Raw genomic sequence first — 7,991 nt, 5'->3', positions numbered from 1 at the left:
AGGCCTCCGATTTTTGTCCATCTACCACTACTCTTATGAGCCTATCGGAGAGAAATGATTTAATGATTGAGAAAACATTTCCAGTTATACCGTAGCTGGAAATGTTGTGAAGTAGGCCGTTATGCCATAACTTGTCGAAGGCCTTTGATATGTCAAGAGCAATTGCCCTAGAAAGGAAGCCTTTGTCAAAAGATTCACTAATCCTGTGGGATATAACCGTCAGCACATCTGCGGTAGATCTTGCAGAGCGGAAACCATATTGTGTGTCACTAAGAAGGTTATTCCTACTGTGGTTGTTGACTATTTCTCTATTTAATATGGATTCCAGCAACTTACTCATAACACACAAGAGACTTATTGGTCTGTACTGAGAGGGAGATGACTTATCACCTGAATTCTTAAATACAGGGCAAACTGATGAGGTCTTCTAGCGAGTCGGAAATCACTTCTCCTTAATGCAGCGCTTGAATAGTTTCGTAAGTATGGGAGCAAGTTTTGGTTGAAGCTTTTTTAACACTATAATTGGGATGCCATCAGGGCCAGAAGCTTTACTGGAATCTAGGTTCTTGATTTGCTTGGCCACCTCATGCACGGCTATTTGTATGTTACATAGCTTGTTCTGTGTTATAGGAGGAAATATGGAGAGTTGATGGCCTTCGTCGCATAGGGTAGAATTAGCTGCAAAGTTCTTTGCAAATAGTTTGGCCTTGTCTGACGCTGACGAGATGACGTCTGTACTTTAATATTATTTCAGCATGGATTACTCTCTGCACGAGTACCGTACTTTCACCTAACAATTTAATAAACAAAACATGATAGTTATAAGAGGAAGTACCGTGCTAAAATAATCATGTTATTGTTGCGTTGTGTGCACTCAGTATATATAACTGCGTGGACAAATGGTCGCCGGAGAAGTTTACCGACGAGTGTATATTTGGAATGACAATTAAAAGACTCGACTGTTTACAAAAGAATTCGAGTTTATTTTAAACAATCTTTCTTTACACTTTGGTGTCGGTTGTCACTGACTCCAATAGCGAGGAGAGAGGTGTTGGGAGAGATAGGTTGCGTGGCGGGGGTGTTGACAGATGACAGACTTGTTTCTCACCGCGTCGGCCGGCTACTCTTTTTGTAAAACCAAAACATCTTTGTTTATATTGGTATCGGTCACGTTTCTCTAGCCCCAGCTGCGAATGTCAGCTGCATTCCGATCTGGTCATAAAATAGTTGTTGATGTTATTATTTTTGATTAATTCAAAGCATAATTGTCCCAATAATCCACAACCGTTGTTTTCGATTGTAGGCCAATTTCCTTTTGCTTGTTTGGCCTTGAAACATCACCGCATTCAAATTATGTGTGTCACTAGCTCAGGTGATGCTCGTGTCCAACATTCCATGTTGCCATGCTTGAAATGTGACCCTCACATCACGTTCTTGGCTTGCCTCTCCGATTTCTTCACAGACTGTCCCCTTATTATACAACATTATTTAGAAAGCCATTCTTAACATGGGGAGGGCGTTTTGTAACTATTCTATACTTTCACCTAACAATTTAATAAACAAAAGATGGTACTTATGCAGAGAAGGTACCGTGCTGAAATAATGCTATTAAGAAAGCCATTCTTAACATGGGAAAGGGAGGGTGTTCTGTAACTATTTTATACTTTCACCTAACAATTTAATAAACAACAGGTAGTACTTATGCAGAGAAGGTACTGTGCTGAAATAATACCGTTATTTAGAAAGTATTCTTAACATGGGGAGGGAGTTTTGCATCTATTCTATACTTTCACCTAACAATTTAATAAACAAAAATAGATAGTACGTATGCATCGAAATTACCGTGCTGAAATAATGTTATTTAGAAAGTATTCTTTACATGGGGACGGTATTTTGTAACTAATCCGTCCTTTCACCTAACAATTTAAAAACAAAACATGGTAGAGAAGCTAGCTACCCTTCTGAAATAATGACGTTATTATTTAGAAAGCCATTCTTAACATGGGAATAGGGGTGTTTTGTAACTATTCTGGACTTTCACCTAACAATGTAATAAACAAAAGTTAAACTTAAGAAGACAAGGAACAGTACTGAATCATTAATATTGTTTTATTTTTTCAGCCATTCTTAACATAGAGAGGGGATGGTGTTTTGTAACTATTCTGTGCTTTTAACTAACAATTTATTATTTAAAAAATATTGTGAGATCATAAAAAATAAAAAGATATTGTGAAAGTTGAATTTAACTTGAAAAAAAAATGTGAACGGCGCGTTCAACATTGTAGCCGGAGCTTATTTGGCAATAAGGTCACGTTAATCGATAAATGGGTGCTAATGCACTTACTGATCCGCACTATTTTTTTAAAATCGTATTTCCAAGTTTAATTAAAGTTTTATGTTTTTTGATATTTTTTAGATTAGGTCCACCTACACAATTTTCTTTTAAATGACGACTTTTAAAAGTTTCCAACTATGCTGAATACGGAAATCGCATTGAAATTTTGCAGAAATAAGTAGTTATCGAGATATAAATAATTGTTTTATTCATTGTATTCTTTGGCGGCCATTTTTGTTATGCGCGTAGATTTGTTTATGACGCGTGCAAGCGTGTAAAAAAGATGGCCACCAGAGATTGCAATGCATTATACAACTTTTTTATATCTCGATAACTACTTATTTCTGCGAAATTTCAATGCGATTTCCATATTCAGCATAGTCGAAAACCTACAAAAGTTAAAAGAAAATTGTGGAGGTGGACTTAATCTAAAAATTTACCGTTTTTTATTCAATTGTAAGGTAAAAGTAGAGAATAAGTACAAAACACCCTCTTCTCCCCATGTTAAGAATGACTTTTTTAAATAATAACGTTATTATTTCAGCACGGATCAATAAGTGCACGAGTACCCAATTTCTTTAATAAAGAAAGAACATTCATATTTTCTTTTATAAAAACAATTTCTGTAAAAAAAAAAGAAAAAACGTGTACTTTCAATTTTTGTTAAAAAAGGTTTAAGAAAACGTGACCCTCACATCACGTTCTTGGCTTGCCTCTCCGATAAAACAAAAAAAAAATACGGTAAAAAAGCCTACAACAAAACATTAATTGGTATTCATGCAAAGAGTGATCCGTGCTGAAATAATAATATTATTATTTAAAAAGCCATTCTTAACATGGGGAGGGGAGGGGGTTTTGTACCTAATCTGTACTTTTACCTTACAATTGAATGAAAAACATATCATAAAACTTTAATGAAACGTGGAAATACGATTTAAAAAATAGCGCGGATCAGTAAGTTCATTAGCACCAGAAATTGTTAGGTGAAATACAGAATAGTTTCTACTAAGAAAACCATTATTTTTATTTTTTTTTTTTGCTATGTTTACCAAGGTGATGAGATGGTGTTTTGTCACTATTCTGTGATTTCACTCCCAATTTTTAATATTTGTAGGTTGGGGGTGTTTATTCTGAAAGCCGTTCTTAACATGGAAATGGTGGCATTTATTCCAAAAGCCGTTTTTAAAAGACGAAAGACAGATAAAAGGTTAAAACACGTGGTTAGACATGGGTGTTGTTTATTCCGAAAGCCGTTCTTAATATGGGGATGTTGGGAGTGTTTATTCATGGCCGTCAGTGAATTATAGTGCATAGGACAGGTCTTTATATCTCGAAAACTAATTGCCTCTGCAAATCTTAAGTGAGATTTTCTTATTCAGCATAGTCGAAAATTGTGGAGGTGGGCCTAATGTAAAAAAAATACCCTCCCCCCAAAAAGATATCGTGAAATTTAAGCGCGGTACTAAAAATAAAATTAGACAGAAAAATACACCTTTAGGTTTGTACTTGCATAAAGACTTGAAAAAGTTGTCAACAAAAACACATATATTACAAGTAAATATTTTCAAAGGCAAGATAAGTTACTGTTCTACCTAATTGGTTAATTTTTAGTGTTTTTATTGGGTTTGTATTACTGTACATATAGATTCAAAAAAGTTGTCAAAAAATAAATGTATAATAAATATTATCAAAGGATAGATATGTTATTTTATAACCAAAATGGATAATTTTTTTATTTTTTTAATGTAAAATGTTTATTTGGCTCGAAAAACACAGCGTTTACTGCTATATTTGAAAATTACAAAAGGCGGCAGACTGTGTTAAACACATTAGGTTTGGGAAAATGAGTTAAAACTAAAAAACTATACAAAATACTGTTAAAAAACACCGAATACATGTCTGCCTATGTCACGGTAACATATATTGAGTGAGTTCCTGACAGTATTTTGTATACTTTTTTAGTTTTAACTCATTTTCCCAAACTTAACGTGTTCAACACAGTCTGCTGCCATTTGTATTTGCCAAATATACTGACAATCACTACATGTTTTCGAACCGATTAAACATTTTACACTGAATAAAAACACTAAAATCTTATCCAGTTAGGTAGAAAAATTACTTATCTTTCCTTTGATTACATTTATTTGTTATATTTATTTTTCAACAACTTTTTCGTTTCTGTGTTTAGTACTACAAACCCGTTTTATTTACTATAACGTTTAGTCGGCTCGAAAAACAGTGTTTATCAGTGTATTTGAAAAATACAAACGGTGACGGACCCTGTTGATGATGTTAAGTTTGAGAAAATGATTTAAAACTAAAACAACTATACAAAATACTATGAGAAACCCACCGAATGTGTCGGCCTATGTCACAATAACATATAATCAGTAGGTGTCTGACACTGTTTTGTATAGTTTTTAACTGATGTTCCCAAACTTAACGTATTCAACAGAGTCTACGACCATTCGTCTTTTTCAAATACATAGATTAACACCGAGTTTTTTGAGCCGATTAAACATTTTAAATTAAATAAAAACACTAACAAAATACCCAGTTACATAGAAACGTAATTTACCTTACCTTCGCTTTCATTTATTCGTTTTTGGACAACTTTTTCGAATCTGTGGATAGTAACCCCCCCTAACCCAAATATTAATTAAAAACTCACATTTTTTAATACAATAAAAAAGACAACTATTAAATGTTTCAACGTTTTAGCAACTTTCGGCTTAATCCACTGAATGTTGGTAACTCTCGAGGAACCGGATTCAATTCTGCAAGAGTTCTATTTTTTTTTCATTTTCGCCCCTTTTTTTTTACTTTTTGGAGTGGATTACTGTACTAAGTATATAAGAAACATGCATTTTCTCTTTTTATTAGAATTTTCCATTACACCAAATTAAGCCACACCAACGCCTGGCAGGGTACAGCTAGTACATATATATATATATATATATATATATATATATATATAAGAGCAAGTAGTTAATAAAACGTATAAAATACTTTGAAAAAGAGTTGAAAAATATATTTAATTTTAAAGAGGAAGCACAAAATAAGTGGATATTCCTTAATCCATGGTGTTTTGAAGAAATACTTTATATATATATATATATATATTATATATATATATATATAATATGTTATATATATATATATATATAACATATTATATATAATTATATACATAATTATATATATAATAATATAATAATATATATAATTATATATTATTAAATACCACACAGACAAAGTGTTTCATCTTTTCGGGAATACAGTGCAAGGTGTCACAATTAACACTGGCCGATAGATTCGAACCCGCCAACAGAAGTCATCTCTGGCTTAATTAGCAAGGTCCCAATCCATTCGGCCACCGTTAACAGCGAGAAATACTGTTGAAACTGAAACATTTATGTTTAAATGTTTTTTAACGTCTGTCAGAGTGATCTAATCGTTATATGATGATCTGCGCATAAGAGCTAAATTGACCGATGGCATTTCGAGGGAAAGTGCTCCACGATAAGAAACACGTTTCTTAAAGGGACTGCCATAATTATTTACTATTAAAGGTATTAAATACCTGCATATATATATAATTATGATATTATATATATGCATACAATTATGTTATATATATATATATATATATATATATATATATATATATATACAAACAATTATGTTATATATATATATATATATATATATATATATATATATACAATTATGTTATAAGGAGTATATATTTTACAAAGCAAACCTTAGGAAGATAGAAAAAGATAGATGTTAAAAGGAGCAATTAAATATATTATATAAAAAACAAGGGATAAAAGTTGTACATAACTTTATGATATCATCAGAACATTAAAGCCAAATAGAAAAAGAAACATCTTAAGTTCCTTGCATTCTGAAGCTAAATGATGCTCATCAGAAAAACGAGAAAATCCAGAATTAAACTGAATGTAAATATAGATGAAAAGTAGCTTAATATTATTTAGATTGGAAATGTGAATAAGATATTAAAGTATATTATAAGTAGCAATAACAGAAAGGGTAACTTGTAAAAATACAAAAAGTATAAGTATAGACAATACAACTAGAAGAAGGAGTTAAGTACGAGTAAGAAAGAATAGGAGATTAGAAGGAATAAAACGCAGATGAGTAATCCATAGGTGAGTAATAGTAAAAATAAGATAGGAGTCACTATAAAATAATGGGGTCATTGACAAATGATAAAACAGAAAACGATTGGAAAGAAAATGGAGAAGGTGAAGAAAGTAAGAATTGGATTATTAAAAGCAAATAATGGATACAGGAACATGTATACAAATGAAAGAATTTGAAATGAAAAAATCGAGATGAAAAACTTTTAAATGTTTAAAATGTGTTAAGAAAATAAATATTTTTTATACAAGTTCAAATGAAATCTGAACATTTGGCTTCCGAAAAGCGAAAAAAAGAGGAACAAAGTAAAAATGTGTGGAGAATGAAGATTATAGTATACGGAAACTACTTTACTTGTCTTCCCAAGATTACCATGGCTCTACAATTAAGAGACCTGTGGTCACTGACGATGCATAAACAGTAGGGTCGCTGCATGCATGCAAAATCTTTGTGAATCTTTGCAAATCTTGTAAATAAATGTAAATCATCGTAAAAACTTAAAAATACTCGTTAAATCCATCCTGTGAATTGATACGAAATTAGAGAAAGATCCAAGCAAAAAATTTAAACCGGAAGGTTGACAGTAGAATCTCAAGAATTAGTATGTTTCACACCCATTAAGAAATACATTTATATATAAAATAAAAGTATCAGACAAATTGTATATCTCAGAGCAATTCGAAAATAGAGTTTTATTATGTGCTGGCACGGTCAATTTCATTTAGAAAGAATACAGTGCATCGATATATAAGAAAATTGATTAGGAAGAAAAACCAAATCACAGCTCTCAGAAGAAGCACTAGAACTGACAGATTCTTTAATAATATCAGATACAAAATAAAGAAATAGTAGGTAATAGTCTAAAATAGAAAATCCCTAATCAAAACGAAAGTTGACTACGTTCGAAAAGCAAAATCAAGAGATCAGATGCTAGATTAGCAAAAAATCGAGTGATTGAAACAAATATCTAAGAAAACAACTTCAAATAATAACAAATTGAGAATACATTCGATAATAGGTGATAAATATGTATACAAATAAAACTGGCAAAAATAGCAATAACATTCAGATGCGAAGATTGAATAGACAATGAATATATGTTTGAATATTTTCTAAAAAAAAAACATAAAAATTGTCATCATCAATTATCGTAAATATCGTAGTCACCAATGTGTTTATTCCACATTATCTTCTATTTTTAATTACCATTAGCACACTTAGAGTAGATGATTATATCTAAGCATGGAGATAAATTAATCATATAAATTTTGAGATTTTATTATTATTATTATTATTATTATTATTATTATTATTATTATTATTGCTATACAATGGGAACGAGGGTGAGGGAGTGGGCAGGGGCGAGAGACGAGTAAGTAGAAGAAAAGGTTACCTTAGAATCACCACTAATAAATTATTTATGGCTTCCCATTTTTATCCTTCCTCTTTTCCTTTTCCATTTTTTTCTATTTTCTTGTCTTCTTTTCTC

The sequence above is a fragment of the Euprymna scolopes genome, chromosome 11, assembly GCF_053919585.1.
Source record: "Euprymna scolopes isolate OS-2025 chromosome 11, ASM5391958v1, whole genome shotgun sequence".
Lineage (NCBI taxonomy): Eukaryota > Metazoa > Mollusca > Cephalopoda > Sepiida > Sepiolidae > Euprymna > Euprymna scolopes.
Note: the sequence above shows the minus strand (reverse complement) of the source record.